This window comes from Zophobas morio, unplaced genomic scaffold, assembly GCF_036711695.1.
Source record: "Zophobas morio isolate AGI-343-1 ecotype UQ-CSIRO unplaced genomic scaffold, CSIRO_AGI_Zmor_V1 ptg000012l, whole genome shotgun sequence".
In the NCBI taxonomy this organism is placed as follows: Eukaryota; Metazoa; Arthropoda; class Insecta; order Coleoptera; family Tenebrionidae; genus Zophobas; species Zophobas morio.
Window position 1 is genome coordinate 6,630,505 of NW_026972117.1, and position 24,782 is coordinate 6,655,286.

At 29.9% G+C, this 24,782-nt stretch overlaps 1 protein-coding gene across 1 annotated transcript in view; it reads right to left on the minus strand.

Moving 5' to 3' along the window:
- LOC135127695 (glutathione S-transferase-like) overlaps positions 1-24,782 on the minus strand; it is an 84,391-nt gene that overhangs the window by 40,584 nt on the left and 19,025 nt on the right. The window lies entirely within an intron of this gene.

The window sequence follows — 24,782 nt, forward strand, 5'->3', positions numbered from 1 at the left end:
ATTAAGAAATTTTTCGATTTCTTCATTATTCGTTTTTAAATTCTATAGTCTTGCGTTTTTTCGAGTTCTCAGTTGTTTCAATAATCGATTTTTGATTTTGCAATTTCTCGATTGGATTTTTCGATTTTACAATTTTGCAATTTTTCGATTTTGCAATTTCTAGATTTTCATTTTTCCATTACCCGATTTTTCAATTTCCCAGATTTTTCATTTCTATATTTTTCACTTCTTAAATGTCTAGATTTTCCAATGTGTGTCGATTTTTTGATTGTGAATTTTTCAACTGGAACATTTTTAATTATTCATTTTTTAATTTTTCGAAATCTCAATTCCTTCATTTTTGATTTTTCAGTAGTCTGAAAGCTAGTTTTTTTTTTGTTTTTCGATTTTTCTACTCTTACAGTTTTGTACATCCTGATTCTTCAATTTCGCTTTCTTCATTTTTTCAATTTTCCTGTTTTAGAATTTTCGAGATTTCTGTTCGAATAAATCTGTTCTTGTTGAAAAATTTACCAATTAAAAATGGAGAAGTTAAAAAATAAAAAGTAAAAAAATTGCAAATTCGAAAAATAGTAAAATTGAAAAATTCCCAAATTGTAAAACTAAAAAATCGAAATTTACAGATTTAGTACAAAAATTAACATGGTATTGTTACCAATATTGCTCTTATTGTGTTACTCATAAAAAGTGGCATCAAAATGGCACCAATGTGAGAATTGCCACACTACGTACTTACTGAAGCGTCGGGAACTGAAGTCCATCAAAGACCTGTTTTCGGTACTGCTTATACTTTTAAAAAAAATTTATTTGCATTCGCAGAAACAAATACTAATAGTGGAATAGGTCTAGTGAAGTGATGAGAATCTAAATCTTGTCAGTTTTTTGTATTGATTCATATATAAAATGACAGATTAATAAACAATATTGGAATAATTGTTTGAAACAAAATATTTTAGAACAATGTATAAAATATTAAAACGGATCCTTTGTAAATAGGGTTGCCTAGTTTCACGTTATTTTCATGATTCAATATTTTTTTAAAAAGCAAATATTTTGATAACTATAAATTTTAAACAAAAATGATCGGTTCTTCCCCACAGAGCTCAATATTGTCTTTGTACTGATATAAAAGTTGAAGCGAAACATGCTCTCTCCTCGTCTCAGTGAACTTCGCTCATTTTCGGTCTGCTACTGGGCACCCTTAAGGGAAGAAGACAGTGGTGCCAAATGTCAATGGCAATATCTTTGACATATCCTAAATCTCGATCAGATTTTATGTTCAGTTTTTAAAAGTCCAAGTCAATCCATTACAAGCAGGTATGCAACCAACTTAACATTAATTATCCTATGTTCAAAGAAAAAAAACCTCACGGTATATATATATATATATATGTGGATATCTACATGTTTGATGATGACTCAAATTTTTCTAGTGAAATAATCGAAATGTAATAAAATACTCCTACTACATTTGTTATGATGATCTGGACGGTCCATTCAGCAGCGTTCAGCAAACTCAGTCGTCATTGAATGCACCTTCAGAAGATAATTGAACAAAAAAATAAAACTAACTCTCTTTAAGGCAATAACATTTTCTACGTCAGCTGCGTTTGACGGCAAAATGTACGCTTTGGTGCTTTATATGATTTATCTCAGAAAAGTAGACCTGTTGAACTGATTGTGCCCACGAGCCAGAGAATTTCTGCCTAAATAACTGTACCTTTTTTGTTTTTTTTTTCTTACAAACCCAGAGTATTTCCCACGACGCCCGCTTTTCCCCGAAAAAATCCCCAATCAATCATCCCTGCATTAAGTGTGCAAATAACGTCGGTAACAATGTTTGATGAATTGCGGTACATCCCGTGTTATTTAAGTTTCCCGACAGGTGCTCTCATGAAAAATGAACGCCAAAGCTCCATGTAATACACAGCCCCCTCTTTGTTTCCATTTTCGTGTCGTCGATGGACGTCATATTTCAGCGAGCGGTCATTGCTGCGCCCTAATAAAAATTCAATAAGGTTCGGCTCTGTATAGGCCGTGCAATATCCGTTGACAGATTCGATATGAACCTATATAAATTCTACCCGTACATACATAAATGATAAATGCAAGAGCGCCTAATGCGACACGTTTTCTCTTCCATAATCGCAAAGTTCATCTCGCATGACCTCCGTCAGGGGATGTTAAAATCAATGATTTGCCCACGTGTCGCACTAAAAATAGATCGAGGAAGGATTTAACTTTTGGATTTGACAAATAGGCTTTGCTGTTTGCCATGAGACGCTACAGAATTCGGCGCTGAAAATTTTATTTGGCGAGTTAAAGTGGTTCGAGTTAGTTAGGGAGAGCACTTGGGAGAAAATTATGTTTTTCGGAGAAAAATGGGCTCGAAGTGACATGGCGTGCGTTACTTAATGGTCCTAATGATTTTCCAGGATCGCTGCTGCCGAATTTCGGGCTTTAAACTTTGATTAGGCACAATGGACGGTCTCGGCTGCAATATTTGTACAAGAAACAGATGGGGTTATAATTATCTCGAATAGAAACAGCATTGGTTTTGCAGTGACGTAAGTTTAATTAAAATGGGGAAGCTGCTTTTATATACTTGGAAGTGCACACGAGATTTTTAGGTTTTGTTGAAGATAATATTCATCGTTTCATCGTGTTAAGTCGGCATTAATGATCAAAATGCCATTTTTGTATTTTCATGCAATAAAGCTATAATAACAGGTTATGGGCCCAGGTTGAATGGAAGAGGGCATCTATTTTAGTTCTCTGTTTTTGTCTATCAAATTTTCAGTGCAATGAAAATGGTTGGGTATAAGAAAATTAAGAGTTAGACAATTTTTTAGAAAAATTGCTTGTAGACAATTAACACAACGTACTTCAAAAATAAAACACAAAACATCCCAGGGATTCTTTCAAATCACTTCAAAAATAAAATACAGAAATATCCTCGAGACTCTGAAATTTGTTTGAAAATGCCTCAAAATCAAGATACATTGAGCCCTCAAGATTCTTTTAAATAACTTGAAATACCAGATACAAGGGATCCCTGAGATTCCTCCAATTTCTTTCTAAAACAATACACAGAAAGATCCCCCGGGATTTTTTTCAAATTCCTTCAAAAAGAAGACGTTATTGATCATGGGACACCGAGATTTGTTTCAAGTCACTTTAAAAATCAAGATACGTGGAGCTTTCAAAATTCTTTCAAATTACTTCAAAAGCAATGCAAGGACTCCTCGAGAGTTTTGCAAATTACTTCAAAGGCACGATGCCATTGATCACGGAACTCTGAGATTTGTTTCAAATTACTTCAAAACCAAGACAAGAGATCCCAATGATCCTTGGAAATTACTTAAAAAAAACACAAAGGGTTCCCGAGATTCTTTCAAAATACTTCAAAAACAAGACACAATGAGCCTTCAAGATGCTTTCAAACTAGGTACTTTAAAAGCAAGACAAGGAATACCCGAGATTCTTTTAAACAAGATACTTCAAAAATAAAACACAGAGCATCCCGTGGATTTTTTCAATGTACTTCAAAAACAAAACAGAAATATTCCCGAAATTCTTTCAAATTACTTTAAAAGCGAGATGTTATTGATTGCGGAACTCTGAGATTTGTTTCAAATCACTCCAAAATCAAGAGATATAGAGCCTTTAAGATACTTTCAAATTACTTCAAAAACTATACAGAGAATTCCCGAGATTCTTTTAAATTATTTCAAAAACAAAACACAAGGAGTCCCTGAGATTCTTTCAAATTACTTCAAAAACAAGATAAGATCCCCAAAGATCCTTGCAAATTACTTAAAAAAAAACACAAAGGGTTCCCGAGATTCTTGCAAGTTCCTTCAAAAACAATACACAGAAAGATCCCTGAGATTCTTTCAAAATACTTCAAAAACAAGATAAGATCTCGAAGATTCTTTCAAATTACTTTAAAAAAACACAAGGGGTTTCCGAGATTCTTTAAAATTCGTTCAAAAACACTACGCGAAAAGATCCCTGCGATTTTTTCAAATTAGTTCAAAAACAAGACATCGTAAATCACGGGACTCCGAAATTTGTTTCGAAACACTTCAAAATCAAGACACGGTGAGCCTTCAAGATTCGTTCAAATTACTTCAAAAACAATACAACGAATGCCTGAGATTCTTTTAAACAAGATACTTCAAACATAAAACACAGAGCATCCCGGGGATTTTTTCAATCTACTTCAAAAACAAAACATAGAAATATTCCTGGAATTCTTGCAAATTACTTTAAAAGCGAGATGTCATTGATTGCGGAACTCTGAGATTTGTTTCAAGTCACTCCAAAAACAAGATAAGTGATCCCCAAGATTCTTTCAAATTACTTTAAAAAAACACAAGGGATTTCCGAGATTCTTTCAAATTCTTTCAAAAACAGTACTCAAAAAGATCCCTCAGATTTTTTCAAATTAGTTTAAAAACAAGACGTCATAAATCACGGGACTCCGAGATTTGTTTCAAATCACTTTAAAATCAAGACTCAATGAACCTTCAAGATTATTTCAAATTACTTCAAAAACAATACAATTACTTCAAAAACAATACAACGAATTGCCGAGATTTTTTTAAACAAGATACTTCAAAAACAAAACACAGATCATCCCGGTGATTCTTTCAAGCTACTTCAAAAGCAAAATATAGAAATATTCCCGAAATTCTTTTAAATTACTTCAAAGGCAAGATATCATTAATGACGGATCTCTGAGATTTGTGTCAAATCACTCCAAAATCAAGAGATATAGATCCTTTCAAATTACTTCAAAAACTATACAGAGAATTACCGAGATTCTTTTAAATTATTTCAAAAACAAAACACAAGGGGTCCCTGAGATTCTTTCAAAATACTTCAAAAACAAGACACAATGAGCCTTCAAGATGCTTTCAAACTACGTACTTTAAAAAAAGACAAGGAATCCCCGAGATTCTTTTAAACAAGATACTTCAAATAATAAAACACAGAGCATCCGGGGGATTTTTTCAATCTACTTCAAAAACAAAACATAGAAATATTCCAGGAATTCTTTCAAATTACTTTAAAAGCGAGATGTCATTGATTGCGGAACTCTGAGATTTGTTTCAAGTCATTCCAAATTCAAGAGATATAGAGCCTTTAAGATATTTTCAAATTACTTCAAAAACTATACAGAGAATTCTCGAGATTCTTTTAAATTATTTCAAAAACAAAACACAAGGGGTCCCTGAGATTCTTTCAAAATACTTCAAAAACAAGACATTTAAGAGCCTTCAAGATGCTTTCAAATTACTTCAAAAACAAGACAAGCGATCCCAATGATCCTTGGAAATTACTTAAAAAAAACACAAAGAGTTCCCGAGATTCTTTCAAAATACTTCAAAAACAAGACACTTAGACCCTTCAAGATGCTTTCAAATTACTTTAGAAAAACACAAGAGACTTATGAAATTCTTTCAAATTCCTTCAAAAACAGTACGCAAAAAGATCCCTCAAATTTTTTCAAATTAGTTCAAAAACAAGACGTCATAAATCACGGGACTCCGACATTTGTTTCAAATCACTTTAAAATCAAGATACAATGAGCCTTCAAGATTATTTCAAATTACTTCAAAAACAATACAACGAATTGCCGAGATTTTTTTAAACAGGATACTTCAAAAATAAAACACAGAGCATCCCGGGGATTTTTTCAATCTACTTCAAAAACAAAACATAGAAATATTCTAGGAATTCTTTCAAATTACTTTAAAAGCGAGATGTCATTGATTGCGGAACTCTGAGATTTGTTTCAAGTCACTCCAAATTCAAAAGATATAGAGTCTTTATGATACTTTCAAATTACTTCAAAAACTATACAGTGAATTCCCGAGATTCTTTTAAACTGTTTCAAAAACAAAACGCAATGGGGTCCCTGAGATTCTTTCAAATTCCTTCAAAAACAGTACGCAAATAGGTCCCTCAGATTTTTTCAAATTAGTTCAAAAACAAGACGTCATAAATCACGACACTCCGAGATTTGTTTCAAATCACTTTAAAATCAAGAGTCAATGAGCCTTCAAAAATTATTTCAAATTACTTCAAAAACAATACAACGAATTGCCGAGTTTTTTTAAACAAGATACTCCAAAAACAAAACACAGATCATCTCGGTGATTCTTTCAAGCTACTTCAAAAACAAAATATAGAAATATTCCCGAAATTCTTTTAAATTACTTCAAAGGCAAGATATCATTGATGACGGATCTCTGAGATTTGTGTCAAATCACTCCAAAATCAAGAGATATAGAGCCTTTAAGATACTTTCAAATTACTTCAAAAACTATACAGAGAATTCCCGAGATTCTTTCAAAATACTTCAAAAACAAGACAAGAGATCCCAATGATCCTTGGAAATTACTTAAAAAAAACACAAAGGGTTCCCGAGATTCTTTCAAATTCATTCAAAAACAATACGCAAAAAGATCCCTGAGATACTTTCAAAATACTTCAAAAACAAGACACTTAGAGCCTTCAAGATGCTTTCAAATTACTTCAAAAACAAGATAAGAGATCCCCAAGATTCTTCCAAATTACTGTAAAAAAAACACAAGAGACTTCCGAGATTCTTTCAAATTCCTTCAAAAACAGTACGCAAATAGATCCTTCAGATTTTTTCAAATTAGTTCAAAAACAAGACGTCATAAATCACGGGACTCCGAAATTTGTTTCAAATCACTTCAAAAACAAGACACTTAGAGCATTCAAGTTGCTTTCAAATTACTTCAAAAACAAGACAAGAGATCTCCAAGATTCTTTCAAATTATATAAAAAAACACAAACGGCTAACGGGATTCTTTCAAGTTCCTTCAAAAACAATACACAGAAAGATCCCTGAGATTTTTTCAAAATAAATACTTCGAAAATAAGACACTTAGACCCTTCAAGGTGCTTTCAACTTACTTTAAGAAAACACAAGGGGTTTCCGAGATTCTTTCAAATTCCTTCAAAAATAATACGCAAAAAGATCCCTGAGCTTTTTTCAAATTACTTCAAAAACAAGACGTCATAAATCACGGGACTCCGAAATTTGTTTCAAATCACTTCAAAAACAAGACACTTAGAGCATTCAAGTTGCTTTCAAATTACTTCAAAAACAAGACAAGAGATCTCCAAGATTCTTTCAAATTATATAAAAAAACACAAACGGCTAACGGGATTCTTTCAAGTTCCTTCAAAAACAATACACAGAAAGATCCCTGAGATTTTTTCAAAATAAATACTTCGAAAATAAGACACTTAGAGCCTTCAAGGTGCTTTCAACTTACTTTAAGAAAACACAAGGGGTTTCCGAGATTCTTTCAAATTCCTTCAAAAATAATACGCAAAAAGATCCCTGAGCTTTTTTCAAATTACTTCAAAAACAAGACGTCATAAATCACGGGACTCCGAAATTTGTTTCAAATCACTTCAAAAATAAGATACTTAGGGCATTCAAGCTGCTTTCAAATTACTTCAAAAACAAGACAAGAGGTCTCCAAGATTCTTTCAAATTACATAAAAAACACAAACGGTTAACGGGATTCTTTGAAGTTCCTTCAAAAACAATACGCAAAAAGATCCCTGAGATTTTTTCAAAATACTTCAAAAACAAGACACTTAGAGCCATCAAGATGCTTTCAAATTACTTTAAAAAAACACAAGGGGTTGCCGAGATTCTTTCAAATTCCTTCAAAAATAATACGTAAAAAGATCCCTGAGCTTTCTTCAAATTACTTCAAAAACAAGACGTCATAAATCACGGGACTCCGAAGTTTCTTTCAAATCACTTCAAAAACAAGATACTTAGAGCATTCAAGCTGCTTTCAAATTACTTCAAAAACAAGACAAGAGATCTCCAAGATTCTTTCAAATTACATAAAAAACACAAACGGTTAACGGGATTCTTTCAAGTTCCTTCAAAAACAATACGCAAAAAGATCCCTGAGATTTTTTTCAAAATATTTCAAAAACAAGACACTTAGAGTCTTCAAGGTGCTTTCAACTTACTTTAAAATACACAAGGGGTTTCCGAGATTCTTTCAAATTTCTTCAAAAATAATATGCAAAAGGATCCCTGAGCTTTTTTCAAATTACTTCAAAAACAAGACGTCATAAATCACGGGACTCCGAAATTTGTTTCAAATCACTTCAAAAACAAGACACCTAGAGCATTCAAGTTGCTTTCACATTACTTCAAAAACAAGACAAAAAATCTCCAAGATTCTTTCAAATTACATAAAAAAACACAAACGGTTAACGGGATTCTTTCAAGTTCCTTCAAAAACAATACACAGAAAGATCCCTGCGCTTTTTTCAAATTACTTCAAAAACAATACAACGAATCCCCGAGATTCTGTTCAAGCTACTTCAAAAACAAAACACAGACATATTCCCGAAATTCTTTCAAATTACTTGAAAGGCAAGATATCATTGATGGCAGACGTCTGAGATTTATGTCAAATCTGTTCAAAATCAAGAGATACAGAACCTTCAAAGCGCTTTCAAATTACTTCAAAAATTATATAAAAAACTCCCGAAATTCTTTCAAAATAAATACTTCAAAAACAAGACACTTAGAGCGTTCAAGACGACTTCAAATTACTTCAAAAACAAGACAAGGGACCGCCAAGATTCTTTCAAATTACTTCAAAAACAATACAACGAATCTCCGAGATTCTTTTAAACTACTTCAAAAACAAAATACTAGTGTTCCTCGAGATTCTTTCAATTTACTTTAAAAACAAAACAAGGGATCCCCGAGATTAATATTAGTGAGCCAACCTATTTTATTGATCAAATCAAGCAAGCCCTTCCGATTTTCTTGAAAATTTGATAATGTTAGACTAATTTGTTAATAGAACCTGAACGTGCTCGCTCCGCTCGCATTCTGAGCGTAAGCCAAGTCCATCGGACGACTTGCCACTTTCACGTTTTCTCCACGTTTCATGACCACTAGATTACGAAAAAAGTGGTCTCCCGTTTCCGTCTGTCTGTCTGTCTGTATCAATTTTTATTAGACAGATAATTTCCGAAACCACTGGACGGATTACTGCCAAAAGTGTCTACATTAAAATAAACAAAATCGTTCTTAATAATTTAGCTTCTCAGGGACATCAATAAATATTTTTTTAAATTACACCTGAACGTGCTCGTTGCGCTCGCATTTTAAACTTTCTTTTCGAAAAATCCACAAAAAATTCTGAGATGTAGATCTCAACGTGCTAAGGTTTTCAAAATATTCGGTTTGAACGTCGAATTTTTTGAAAATCGTAAAATTTCCACATTTCAGTTGGCAATTCTGGAAAGTGGTAGGATTTTTCGAAACGGGAGAACTACTTTTTCATGTTCTAAAAAGCGTTATTCGTTAAATATGAGATTATTTTCAAGGTATGAGTTTGTTTGCTAGTTCTCAGTATAGTTTTAGAAGTAATCGATCAATAACTTCAGCAATAAATCACTTGGGTAAAAAAATTACAGGGGGATTTGACAGAAATGAAATATTAGATGCACACTTTTATGACTTGACAAATAGGTAAAACATTAGTCATGGAGTCGCTCAGGGATCAGTGCTATTTCCTATCTCATTTGTGGTATATATCAAAGAACTTCCAAACCTTAAATTTAAAAATGTCTCTAAAATTCTTAGACAGAACTTCCCTCGGCGTCGAAACACACAGCTCCTTGAAACCGTCAGGTCGCAGGAACGCTGGTTCCATATTTCGAAGCGAAAAGCAACAACTACGCAGTACTACTATGTGTAAATTTCATACCGACACCTCCATTCGACACTTTACGTGATCGATGGGAAACCAGTTTCAATTAACAATCGTTTATTAAACCCTCCCCGAGCCCTAATTCAATATTAGCATCTGCAAACATTTCATCGATTTCCGGCAAAGACAAGCAATTTAATTCAGTTCTAAATTAGTGGCATGAGTGGAAAGTTTCATTGTAGTATGGTCAATAACAGGTCGAGAGGAAGTGAGGAGATTTAATCGACGTGGTAATGGCCGACCGGTCTGGAAACTTTCTACTTGCCAAAGTACGTTTCTAAAACATTGCACGATAAACGCCGCTAAAAACAAAACTTCGGCCACTCGGAAAATCCCGCTAAGCTTTCTTAGAAACACTTTTCCAATCTGGGGGGAGCGAACAACGAGCTTGATATTTATTTTAAACGAAGGCAGTTCGAGACAAGTTTCGTGCGAAGTGACTGCAGATCGTCGGCTAACGACTGGGTTCTTTCTAGTTTTTCGGGCTAACGAGCGAGAAATGGATATTTTGTAAATAACTTTTAGCAGTTCTCTTCATTATCTGGGCATCGTTAAAATGTTTGCCTCGTAACTCAAATTTAAACTTGATTTTAAAGTACAATAAAGTTTTAATTTTATGGAAGCGTTGATCCTCGGAGAAAATTAATCCGCCAGGTTAGGGGAATTTGCATTTTCAGTCAAATTTCTAAAGAAATATGACAACATTGTGTGGATTAATTGCGTGATTGGGTTTCGGCTTCAATCAACTTAAATTATTATATATTTACGTAGTGTGGCAATCCTCACATTCGTGCCATTTTGATGCCGCTTTTTACCTGTGACACAATAACTTATCAATTTTTTTTATAAATCTGTAAATGAATACTTCGATTTTTTAGTTTTTCAGTTTGGGAACTTTTCTATTTCACTCTTTTTCGAATTTGCAATTTTTTTCATTTTTAATTGGTCAATTTTTCAACAAAAATAGATTTATTCTTACTGAAATCTTGAAAAATTCTAAAACAGGAAAATTGAATAAAAAAATAAAGCGAAATTGACGAATCAGGAAGTACAAAACTGTAAAAATGAAAAATCTAAAAATTAAAATGTATAGAAATCGCAAATGCAAAGCTGTAAAATAAAAAAAACGAAAAATCGAGAGACTGAAAAGTCAAAAATCGAAAATTCGAATAATTGAGATTGAAAAATTGAAAAATTGTAAAATTCAAAACTAGACATTGGAAAATTGAAAACAATTAAGAATAGAAAAACAGACAACTGAAAAATCAAAAATGAATAAATCAAAATATTCTAGTTGAAAAATTCGCAGTCGAGAAATCGACACACATTCGAAAATCTAGAAATTCAAGAAATGAAAAATATAAAAATTTAAAAATCCGGGAAATTGAAAATTCGAATAATGAAAAAATTAAAATTTGAAAAATGAAAATATCTAGAAATCGCAAAATCGAAAAACTGCAAAATTGTAAAATCTAAAACTTTGAGCAATTGGAAAATCCTGCAAAATCCAAAATTCGAATAAGTGAGAAATTAGAAAATAGCAAAATTGTGAAATTGGACAGTTGAAAAACTTAAGAATCAAAAAATGGAAAAACAAAAAACCGAACTTCGAAATATCAAAATGGAAAAATTGAAAAACAAAATTAAAAAATCGAAATGTTAAAAAAATGAAAATTTTTAAAATATAAAAATTCCATCACTGAAACATGGAAAAATTAAAAAGTTAAAAATTGCGAAATTGAAGAATTAAAAATAGTAAAATCGAAAAATTTCAAAGTTGTAAAATCGAAATATTCAATCGGGGAATTGAAAAAACAAAAATCGATGATTGAACAATTGAGAACTCGAAAAAATGCAAGGCTGTAAAATTTAATAATCAAATAATTAAGAAATTGTAACACTGAAAAATGATAAATGATAATCGAAAAATTTAAGACCTGAAAAGTCAAAATTACAAAAATTGAAAAATCGAAAAATGAAAAAAACTAGAAATTGCAATTGCAAAACTGTAAAACTTAAAAAAAAAAATGGAAGATCGAGAGATTGAAAAGTTAAAAATCGAAAATTCGGATAATTGAGATAAAAAATTAAAAAAAAAAATGGAAAATTGAAAAAACTTGAGAATCGACAAATTGAAGAACAAAAAAAAATTGCTTGAAAAATCAGATAACTGAAAAGTCAAAAATGAAGTAATTGAAAAGTCGAAAAATTAAAACTAGTTCCACTGGAAAATTCACAATCGAGAAAATCGACACACGCTGGAAAATCTAGAAATTGAAGAAGTGAAAAATATAAAAATTAAAAAAGTCGAGAAATTGCAAAATCCGATAATGGAAAAGTTAAAACTGAAAAATTAAAATATCTAGAAATTGCAAAACTGAAAAATTGGAAAACTGTAAAATCCAAAACCCGAAAAAATGCAAAACTATAAAATTTAAAAATTAATAATTAAGAAATCGAAAAATTTAAGAATTGAAAAATCGAAAAAAAAAAAAATGAGTAATTGGAGAATCCCGCAAAATCCAAAATTCGAATAAATGAGAAATTAGGAAATTGCAAAACTGTGAAATTCAAAATTGCAACATTGGACAGTTGAAAAATTTAATAATCAAAAATGTAAAAACAAAAAATCGAACTTGAAATATCAAAGTGGAACAAGTGAAAAATAGAAAATTAAAATATCTAGAAATGAAAAAAATCGGAATGTTGAAAAACGAAAAATTGTAAAATATAAAAATTCCATCAATGAAACCTGGAAAAATTGAAAAATTAAAAATTGCGAAATTGAAAAATTAAAAATAGTCCAATTGAAAAATTTGGATGATTGAGAAGTCTAAATTGGAAAATTTTACTGTCTATAAATTGAAAAATCGAAAAATTGCAAAGTCGTAAAATCGAAATATTCAATCGGGAAATTGAAAAATCAAAAATCGTTGATTGAAACAATTGAGAACTCGAAGAAATGCAAGGTTGTAAAATTTAAAAAACAAATAATTAAGAAATCGAAAAATTGTAAAATTGTAACATTGAAAAATAGTAACATTGGATAATTGGTAAATAAGATAATCGAAAAATGTAAGAACTGAAATATCGAAAAATAAATAGAATTCGAGTAATTGAAAAATCCGTCAATTGAATAGGCAAAATTAGAAAAATGGAAAAATAAAAATATATTTAGAAATTTAAAATAAAAAAAAATCGAGAGATTGAAAAATCAATCGAAAATTCTATTTATTGAGATGATAAAATTAAAAAATGAATAATTAAAAATATTCCAGTTGAAAAACTTCGGCATATTGAAAACTCGGATAATGGAGAAATTAAAATTTGAAAAATGAAATATCTAGAAATTGCAAACTCGAACAACTGCAAAATTGTAAAATTCAAAACTTTGAGTAATTAGAAAATCCCGCAAAATCCAAAATTCGAATAAGTGAGAAATTAGAAAATTGCAATTTTGTAATTTTTTTATTTTTTTTTTAATAATAATTTATTTTATAAAATTCAAAATTGGAACATTGGACAGTTGAAAAAATTAAAAATCAAAAAATGGAAAAATAAGAAAAAACCGAACTTGAAAAATTGCAAAATCAAAATGGAAAAATTGAAAAATATAATATTAAAATATCTAGAAATTAAAAAAATGTTGAAAAAATGAAAAATTGTAAAATATAAAAATTCCATCTATCACCAAAATTGAAAAACTAAAAATAGTCCAATTGAAAAATTCAGAAACAAGAAATCGACAAATCCTAGCATTGGAGAAAATGTAACAATTAAAGAAAACAAAAAATTGAAAAATTAGACGATCGAAAAATCTAAATCGAAAAATTATACTGCCTAGAAATTCAAAAATCGAAAAATCCAATCGAGAACTTGAAAAATCAAAAATCAATGATTCAAGGGAGAACTCCAAAAAATGCAAGACTGTAAAAATTAAAAATCGAATAATTGAGAAATCGAAAAATTGCAAAATTGTAACACTGAAAAATGAAACATTGGAAATTTCAAGAACTGAAAAATCGAAACATCAAAAAAATCCAGTACCTAATTGAAAAATCCGGCAATTGAAAAGTCAAAATTAGAAAAATTTAAAATTCGGAAAATAAAAGTATCTGCAAATTAAAAAATTGAAAAATGAAAGTATCTAGAAATTAAAAATTTGGGAAACTGAAAATTCAAAAATGAAAAAATCGAAAATTTAAAATATCTAGAAATTGAAAAATCGGAATATTGGAAAATGGAATAATTAAAAAAATTAACGAATTATGAAATCGGATAACTGAAAAATCGTAAAATTAAATTAAGTACTTATCTAAAAATTCAAAAATCGGAATATTGAAAAACTGTAAAATTGTAAAATCGGAAAATTCTAACAATGAAACATGGAAAAATTGCAAAATTAAAAATCCTAAAATTAAAAAATTAACAACCGAGAAACTAAAAAATCAGAAATTACAAAATTGTAAAGCTGGAAAATTGAAAAATTTAAGACTTGAAAAATCGGAAAAAACCGGTCAAAAGCAAAGTTAAAAATTGAAAATGTGAAGAGATACATAATTGAGAAATAGAAAATTGTAAAATAGAAAGCTAGAATGTTGGAAAATCGAAAATTTTAAGAATTAATTAAACGAAAAATTACAAAAAATGCAGACATTGAAACATCGAAAAATTAAAGTAATACGAAAATTCGTCAAAAAATATGTACTTATACTGAGAAATTGAGAATGTTTATATTTTTCCGTTAGTTATCTGCTTCAAATTATATTTCATATTTAAAGACGCAGTTGCGGGGATGTTAATTACGCCATTTTATAGAGGTTAACAGTTATCACAAATCAAAAATCGCAAAATCCAATTTTATATTTTTTTAAAGAAGCGGGATAAAACCTAATTTTTCCAAAACGCCAATGGTGCCGGCAAAACTGAAAATAATAGTAGTAATAATACCCAATTAATAGCACAAAATCAACAATTATTTCAATTTAAATCACCTACACAGCTAATTTTAATTTTTCTTGCAGCACTTCGTCGACGACCTTCTCACCACTTTAGTGTTGTTACCTTAGTCTTGTTGAAAGTTGTGCATGTTCAGGCCGCACCATCCTCCAACTTGTTAAAATTTGCACGTGTTTGCAGTGCGATAACGGTTTCATTAATTAGTGTCAGGTTTCGAGCTAACGCCCAAACTTGGGGTGTTTTACACGAGCTTGAAAAGTTCGCAATAAATACAAACCATATTCGTCTTAGAAAGTTCGTCGTCTCAAGTTTTCTTGTTAACCCGCAAACGTGGACCATTTATTATTTCGCTAGGCAAAAATAAGCGAATGCAAATCGAGCGTAATTAAGAAAACAATTCCGTCTTTGTTTGAAGTCAGTTTTAGCAAGAATCGATGGGGAATACGATACCATCAATATTTACGACGACGGGATTCTAAGGTGCGACAACGAAGCTAATCGACCGATTTCGCTGAGAACGAAGCAAGCTGTCGTCACAAATGTGATAGCAATAAATTCAGAGAAACACGCATTTCGCATCAAGCTTAAATCATGCTTTCGTTGTTTGGAAATTTTAAATTAATGTGTTCGAGAGGGCTGCGTTTATTTTTGGTGCGCAATAACCGGTGGATTTGACAAGATCGGGGTATTGATTCAACCGCGAAACAACTGCTTGGTTGCATCACGTCAGAGATCTTCAAATGCGGTTACGCTAAATAGAACGGGTGATTAGTTCGCTAATGTTGAATTCTTGGCACGATTTTGGCAAAAAAGGGATTAAGTGGTGCGGTGTGTTCTTGTGATTTTATTGGGGCTGCGGTGGCCTTAGTGATTCTTAAATTCAGGGATGGCTCACGAAATATTCAGTCCTTTGTAGTGAAGAGGATTTAATTCTCGGGAAAAAGATCCACTTCCCTCACACTCAGAGCAGTGACCTGATGCTTGTCAGGTCGTGGCGGGTCAGGTCAGGTTCGGTCAAGTCATCTTACAATTTTGTGGAATAAATATTATTTAAATTTTAAAAAGTAACACAGCTGTGAATTTGTTGTTTCTGAATCCGTGTTGAAATTTGTCCCAGACACCGCAATTTTTGGAAAAAAAATTAAAATGAAATAACAGTTTTTCAATTTTTGGCTTTTCCAATCTCACAATTTCTCGATTATCGACTTTTTGATTTTCCGAATTTTCAACTTCTTGATTTTTCGACTACTCGGTTTTTCGTGATTGCACAATTTCCCGTTTTCTGATGTTTCAATCTTGGAATTTTTCAATATTATGATTTTTCAATTTTTCGACTTTTCCATTTTCTGATGTTTATTTCTCGATTTTTAAAATATTCTACATTTATTTTTCTTTTTTTTAAATTTTAGATATTATTTTTGTTTCACGATTTTTCGAATTTGCGTAGCTTCAATTTTTCTATTTTTAAATTTTTCGAATTTTTAATTTTAGATTTGCGTTTTTTCAAATTTAGATTTTTCAGTTTTTTGGTTCTTCAGTTCTTCAATATTTTATATTTTAGGTTTTTCGATTTCTATATTTCTAGTTTTCTAATATTTAAATTTTTCAAATTTTTCAAATTTTTCAAATTTTACATTTTCGATTTTACTATTTTGTGATATTTCGATTTCCAGATTTTAATTTTTTTAATATGTATTTTAATTTTTCAATTTTTCGTATTTTTGATATCTCGACATCCCGTTTTTTCCATTTTAAAATTTTTCGGCTTTTCGTTTCTCAATTTCTCGAATTTTCAAAATTTCGATTTCTCAATTTTTCAACATTTTAATTTTGGGGGTTTTTTGATCATTTAATATTTCGATTTCTCGATGTTTCAGTTTTCAATTTCGATTTCTGAATTCCTCGGTCTTCCGATTTTTGGACTTTTCGATTTTCCAGTTTTTCGATTTTTCAATTTTCCGATTTTTTAAAATTCAGATTTTTCGATTTGTCGATTCCAGTTTTTTAGTCTTTTAGTTTCTCGATTTTTTTAATTTTTAAATTTTCCGGTTCTTCAATATTTTTCGATATTTTATATTTTAAATTTTTCTAGTTTTTTTGGTGTCTTGATTTTTCAATTTTTCGGTTCTTCAATTTTTCTATCTTTTAAATTTTAAACATTTCAATTTCTCAATTTTTGGGTTTGCAACTCTTTGATTTTTCTTTTTTTTTAATTTTTCGAATTTTTAAAATTTAAATTTTTTTCACTTTGTTCAATATCTGATCTTTCGATTTTTGGACTTCTCGCTATTAGATTCTTTCTTCGGTTTCTCAACTCTCCGATTTTTAAAATTTATAGCTGTTTGATTTTAAAGTTTTTCTATTCTTCATATCCTCGATTTTCCAATTTTTAGCTTTTTTAAAATTTTAGGTTTTTCGATTTCTCAAAATCTAGATTTTCGATTTTTAGACTTCAATTTTTTTATTTTTATTTTTTCGCCATTTCAGGTTTGGGAATTTTCAATTTTTCTGATTTTTCAATTTTTCCATTTTTTAAATTTTAGATGTTTGGATTTTTCATTTTTTAGTGTTCTTGATTTTTCATTTTTCGATTTTTTAAAATTCAGATTTTTCGATTTCTTGATTCCTAGTTTTTTCAGTCTTTTAGTTTTTCGATCTTTTCGATTTTTAACTTTTCCGGTTCTTCAATATTTTTCGATTTTTTATATTTTAAATTTTTCGATTTGTTGGTGTCTTGATTTTTCAATTTTTCAATATTTTAATTTTTCTATCGTTTAAATTTTAGACATTTCGATTTCTCTCGGTTCTTTGATTTTTCTCTTTTTTAGTTTTTCGAATTTTTAAAATTTAGATTTTTCATTTTGTTTGATTTTTCGACTTCTCGCTTTCAGATTTTTCCTTCGGTTTCTTAATTTTCTGATTTCTAAAATTTTTAAATGTTTGCTTTCTAAATTTTTAGTTTTTCAATTCTTCAATTCAATTCAATTTTTCATCTAAATCTTTCTTTTTTTTTATTTTTGAGTTTTTCGATTTTTCGACTTCAATTTTTTGATTTTTTGCTTTTTCGCCATTTCAGTTTTGAGAATTTTTCAATTTCTCGATTTTTCAGTTATTCGATTTTTTCAATTTTTCCATTTTTTAAATTTTAGATGTTTCGATTTCTCGTTTTCTAGTATTTTTGCTTTTTTAATTTCTCTATTTTTTAAATTATCCACTTTTAAATTTTCCATTTTTCGATATTATTTGATGCTTCGTATTCTCGATTTTAAAGTTTTTTAGATGTATTTCAATGTTTCTATTTTTAAATTTTTTGATAGCTCCACATCTCGGTTTTTCGACTTTTAAAATTTTACGACTTTTCGTTTTTTCGATTGCTCAGTTTTTCAAGTTTTCAATTTCTCAAATTTTCAACATTTCAATTTTGGGAATTTTTCGATTTCTGCATCTTTTTCAATTTTTCGATTTATCAATTTTTCGATTTCTAGATTTATCGGTTTTTTAAGTTTAGGTGTTTCAGCTTTGAGTTTTTTATCTTGGGTTATTTCGATTTAGTAATTTTTCGATTTTTCGACTTCCCGATTATCCGATCTTTTGATGACGTTTCGATTTATCAATGATTCAATTTTTCAATTTCGATTTTTGGGTTTTACGATTTTTCGATTTTTCGATTTTACGATTTCTCAATTTCTCGTTTTCTAATGTTTCAGATTTTTTAATTTTTCGAATTTTAAATTTTATATTTTCGATTTTTCAATTTTTCGAAATTAGTAGTTTTCGATGTTTGGATTTTAAATTTTTTAAAATGTGTTTTAGTTATTCTATTTTTCGATTCCTCCACGTTCTGCATTTTTGATTTATTAAAATTTTTAAACGTTTTCGTTTTTTCAGTTTCTCAATTTTTCCACATTTAAATTTTGGATTTTTTTCAATTACAGGCTTTTTTCATTTTTTAATATTTCGATTGCCCGATTTTTCGACTTTTATTACATATTTCGATTTCTGGGTTTTGCGATTTTTCGACTTTTCGATTTTTAGATTTTTAGATATTTCAGTTTTTTGATTCTTCAGTTCTTCGATTTTTCAATTTTTTTGATTTTTAAAATTTTATGACTTCGTTTTTCGGTTTCTCAATTTTTCCACATTTCAGTTTTGGAAATTTTTCGATTACAAGCTTTTTTGATTTTTTAATTTTTCGGTTTTGCAATTTATCGATTTATCAATTTTTTGATTTCTCGATTTATTGTCGTTTTTTTTTAAGTTTAAATGTATGAATTTTGAATTCTACAATTTTGGACTATTTCGATTTCCCAATTTTTGATTTTTCGACTTCCCGATTTCTGGGTCTTCTAATCATTCGATTCTTCTTTTTTTAAAGTATAATAGATATTATTGTTATTCGAATTTTCGACAGTTCTGATTTTTTAGTTTTTTGATTTTTTGATATTTCTGATTTTCGTTTTTCGATTTGTCAATTTTTCGATTTTTAAATTTCAGGATTTTTGTTTTCTATATTTTAATATGTACTTATTTCAATTATTCTATTTTTCGGTTCCTCCTCGTTGGTTTTTTCATTTTTAAAATTTTATGACTTTTAGTTTTTTCGGCTTCTCAATTTTTCCACTTTCGGTTTTGAAAAATTTTCAGTTGTAGGCTTTTTTGTTTTTTTGATAGTTCGATTGTTCGATTTTTCGACTTTTCGGATTTCGATTTTTCAGTTTTGCAATTTATCGATTTATCAGTTTTTCGATTTCTCGATTATTGGTTTTTGGAAGTTTAAATGTTTCAATTTTGAATTTTTCAATTTTGGACTATTTCGATTTCCCAATTTTTGATTTTTCGACTTTTCGATTTCTCGGTCTTCTAATTTCTCGATTTTTCGACTTTTAGATTTTTTGATTTATCAATTTTTCAAATACTCATTTTTCGACTGTTTTGATTTTTTAATTTTTCGATTTTTTAAATTTTACATTTTCGATTTCTTAAATTTTTAATTTTTACGATTTTTTGATGTTTCGATTTCCCGATTTTAAATTATTTTTTATGTATTTTAATTTTTCCATTTTTCGTTTCTTCGATTGCTCCATTTTTCGTTTTTTGATTTGTCAATTTTTTCATTTTTAAATTTTAGGTTTTTCGTTTTCTATATTTTAATATGTATTTCAATTATTCTATTTTTCGATTCCTCCGCGTTTGGTTTTTGATTTTTTAAATTTATTACTTCGTTTTCTCGGTTTCTCAATTGTTCTACATTTAAATTTTGGAAAATTTTCAATTACAGGCTTTTTAGATTTGTTGATCTTTCGATTGCTCGATTTTTCGACTTTTCGGATTTCGATTTTCCAATTTTTGATTTTTTGAGTTTTCGATTTCTTGGTCTTCTAATTTCTGGATTTTTCGACTTTTCGATTTTTTGATTTTTCAATTTCTTTCTTGGATCTCATTTTTGATTTGTCAATTTTTCGGTTTCTCGATTTATGGAGATTTCGATTTTTCAATTTTTCGATTTATCGTTTTTCTTAAGTTTAAATATTTCAATTTTGAATTTTTAGATTTTGGGCTACTTCGATTCCTCAGTTTTGCGATTTTTCGACTTCTCGATTTTTCAATCTTTTGACGTTTCGAGTTCTGGGTTTAGCCATTTTTCCACTTTTCGATGTTTCACTTTTTCAATTTCTCAAATAAATGACATTCCAGTTTTGGGATTTTTCAATTTCTCGATTTTTAAATTTTACGTCTTTTCGTTTTTCTCAGTTTTTCCACATTTCGATTTCAGGAATTTTTCAGTTCTACATTTTTTGATAATAAATAAATAAATAAATAAATAAATAAAGTTTATTGCCCAACAGAACTACACATTCCAGTTACAGGACAATTATAAAGAATATAAAAACAATGACAACAATTCAGAATCAAAGAAAATAACAAATTAATAAATTAAATGCATAAATAATCAAAGATCTCAATATAATGAAACATAAGAACAGTAACTTAACTTAAATAAAATTAAAATAGAAATAAATGAATGAATGAATAAATTAAAGCCGAAAATAAATACCTACATTTATCTGCAATATCAAAAATCAAACACACAATCTGTAAATCTAGGCATATACATCAAGAAGTAAATAACTTAAATTAAAATACAACAGTATGAAAACCATATCTGAAAGTAAAGTGTAAACTACATAAGCTTAATTCTAACAGTGTCTTTTATAGACTTAAGGCTAGTGTTAAAAATGTCAAAATCGGAATTCATTTCTATTTCTTTTAAAAAATAACTTATTACATATATCGGTGCTTTTCTCCCAAAATTAGTTCTAGCAATGCTAGTGTATAATGTTACAGAATGCCTGCTGCTAGTTCTAGGTACCAGAAAGGATAAATAACACTGGCCTACACACATTTTGGTGCCTAGAATTTTAGACCTGATTTTAAATATGTCTTATCAAATGATATCAAAATTGCTACTTATTTTTCTGTATCAGCTCTTGTTTACGAGATAGAAAAAAAAATGCATTTTTACAGAACTACCGGTTTATTTTCAATTTATACTTCGAGAAATTGTCTTTTAAGTGATTTTGTCGGACAGTCAAACCGGATATTTGTAAAATGTTCCCTTGGAACTTTGAACACGCTATATTTCTGGAATAAGCACACCCAGATCTAAATCCCAAAATTTTTTGTAGATTTTTAGATTTTTTCAAAATGACGATTTTCCAATATGAAATTTTTGATCAATTCTGAAAATAATCGAAACCGATTTTATAATTTTTGAAACATTCTAATTTGAGGCCGAATATTTTTGAATTCGGACTTCAAATGAACCAAAAAAAATAATAATTTTCGCAAATTTTCATTTCGTTTAAAACATCTACAATACTTTATTGAAAGAATTTTTGTAAAAACAAAAACAATATGTACAAGCTAGCTTTTCAAAAAAGTTTTAGTTCGTTAATAAGATCAAAGGTTAGTTGTTTAGTAGTTAATAGTTCCGTTGGTTCTCGTTGTTCGTTTTCATATTGTAAACACTTATTCTTTTATATTTCCTGTCATTGGGTTAAGTATCTAAAGCAAAGAAATTATTATTATTATTATCATTTTCTGAATGGGTTAAATAGGTCTTTCTGCTGAAGATACATTGGGATATTTCCATTAGTGTCAATTGTTTTTGTTGATGCCCACTATATTGGTCATACAAAAATAACAGTCGTCATGATGATTTTTTTGTTCTTGCCAAATCATAGGTACTCCAAACTTCATACACTTATGTGTTCCTTTCACCCATTGTCGCAAATGTTCAATGCACATTTCACATGCACTATGAGGCACCCACGGTTTATCTTGGTTCCGTATTTAGATACCGTAGTTAGGAAAATACAAGCGGATCACAGAGTCCGTAATCGATTTTCGCTGATTATTGAATATGTATTCACCACAAACGTAACAAAACATATCAGGGTTGTTCATACAACGTCTAAACTTACTACCCATAATGAAATAAGTAGATACATTTTATCTGTGCTCTTGTAAGATTGACTGTTTCGAACAAAACCGGGAAAAAAATGAAAATGAGGATGGTAGGCACACAAGAGCTGATGGGTTGAAATGACAAATGTCAATATACTGTACTGTACCTATCTTATGGATGACAAATACAAAAAACGCTGCACCAAAATTTTTTTTGTTTTTTGTAGGCCTGTGTAATTAGTTAAGGGCCTGCAATCAATTTGATTATTTAATAATTTATATAAAAAGACGATAACGCCAGTAACACGTCTACAAAATAATGAACTCATATCAAATTTTTCTAGTAGAGCTGTTTGCGGATAATTTCTCGTTGGCCATGTTTTCTGTTCCTTAAAATAGAGGTACTTTAAAAATCTGCGCTGTATGTTCTCAAGGCATACTACTTGATAGTTGTAATAAGGAAACCAAGCTAACGCACAGTATTCTAATTTAGAGCGCACCAAAGCATAGAACAAAGTTTTCAAAGCTTGAATGCTAGTGAAATCTTTGCAGTTTCTAATAAGGAACCCTAGTGATCTTTTAGCTTGTGAAGTAATGCTCTCCACATGTTCTGCAAAACTGAACTTATTATCATACAAAACACCTAAATCCAAAATGGAAGAGCATTTCTGTAAGCTGTGATGATTGATTTTGTAATCAAACTCGCATACATTAAGCTTGTGTGTGAACGAAATAATAAAGGATTTATTCTCATTTAAAGGTAAAAAATTGAGCAATGACCAAGAAACCAAATTATTTATGTCTTTTTGAAAAAGCAAGGAGTCACTAATACCACTAATTTCACGGTATATTTTAATGTCATCTGCGAAAATGAGAACTTTTGAGTAGCGAATACAATCTAGCACATCGTTAATAAATAATGTGAATAGCAAAGGACCAAGAGTGGAGCCCTGCGGCACTCCAGCAGCTGTGATGTAACTGTTGGACTTAAATCCATTTACTACCACAAAATTGTTGCGCTTAGTCAAATAAGATTCAAAAAGATTTGTGAGAGAATTAGAGAAACCAATATTCGACAGCTTTCTTAATAAGAGCTGGTGGTTGACTCTGTCAAAGGCCTTTGAAAAATCACCATACATCACGTCCAATTGACCTCTGTTATCCAAAGCCTGAGATATATCTTGGGAATAGCAAGTTAAATTCGTTAAAGTGGATCTGCCCATGGTAAACCCATGTTGGCCCTCATTTACTAACAACTTAGTTTGGAAGGAGATCTGATTAAAAAGAATACGTTCAAATATTTTTGAAAAATTGCACAGCAACGAAATAGGTCTATAATTGCTCACTGCTGAAACATCACCACTCTTGAAAATGGGCACAATCTTGGCGGTTTTCCACTTATCCGGAAAGCATGAAGTTTTTAAAATTATATTAAAGATATGCATTAGGGGCTTAACGAAAACATTAGAACAGTCTTTAACCAGAAAACTGGGAACTTGATCATCTCCAGCAACTTGACTATCCTTAAGTAATTTTATTGCCCTGCTTACATCATCTTCAGAAATAACCACATTAATGCAACTATTACTAATACCTGTAAGCTGACTTGAATGAGCAAAACTATTCAATGAAGGATTATGAAAAGACGAAGAAAAGAATTTAGCAAAGCAATTAACAATATCAGCTGGGTTATCATGAAAATTATGGTTAAGGTGAACTTTATTGGGAATATTGGAGCGCCCCTGTTTTTCTTTGATATACGACCAGAAGTATTTAGGATCACGCAGTAAAGCATGCTGAACATTTTTAATGTAGTTATTAAAATCCCGACGCAAGAGTTGTTTAACAATACGACGTAAAGAACTGAAGTGATTTCGAAGATGACAGGAAGGCTTTCGTTTGATTTCTCTAAACACTTTATGCTTCAGAATGATTTGTTGTCTAAGTTCAGTAGTATACCAACTCGGGAAACTGAATTTGGAACATTTAAACAATGGTACATGTTTATCAAACAATGAGTACAATATTCTGTATAACGTCTCACAGGCACTATTCACATTAGTGGACTCATACAGGACATCCCAGTTAGTGGTTAATAGACCATTATATAAAGAAACATAGTCCGCCTTTTTAAAGTTATAAGTTTTTACATCTGTACACATAGACAAATTTTCGTAGGTACCAGTTTTTAAAACCAAATTAATATTAAGCGCAGGATGGTGTCGATCTTCTGGCACAATAGGACAGGTGTCCTGTTCAACCAAACATTTGCCGTAATTGGTAAAAACTAAGTCCAGTAATACCTTATTACAGTTACGAATATTGTTATACTGTTTTGATGTTGCGATCGCTCAATTTTTCGACTTTTCCGGTTTCGACTTTTCAGTTTTTCAATTTTTCGAATTTTAAAATATTTGAATTTTTAATTTAATGAATCAGTTAAAATAATTTTTAATAAAAATTCTCACCAAAGGAATCTGACCTAACTTGACCTGACTTGACCCACCATGACCTGACAAACATTAGGACTGTCAGAAAGTTTAAGATTTT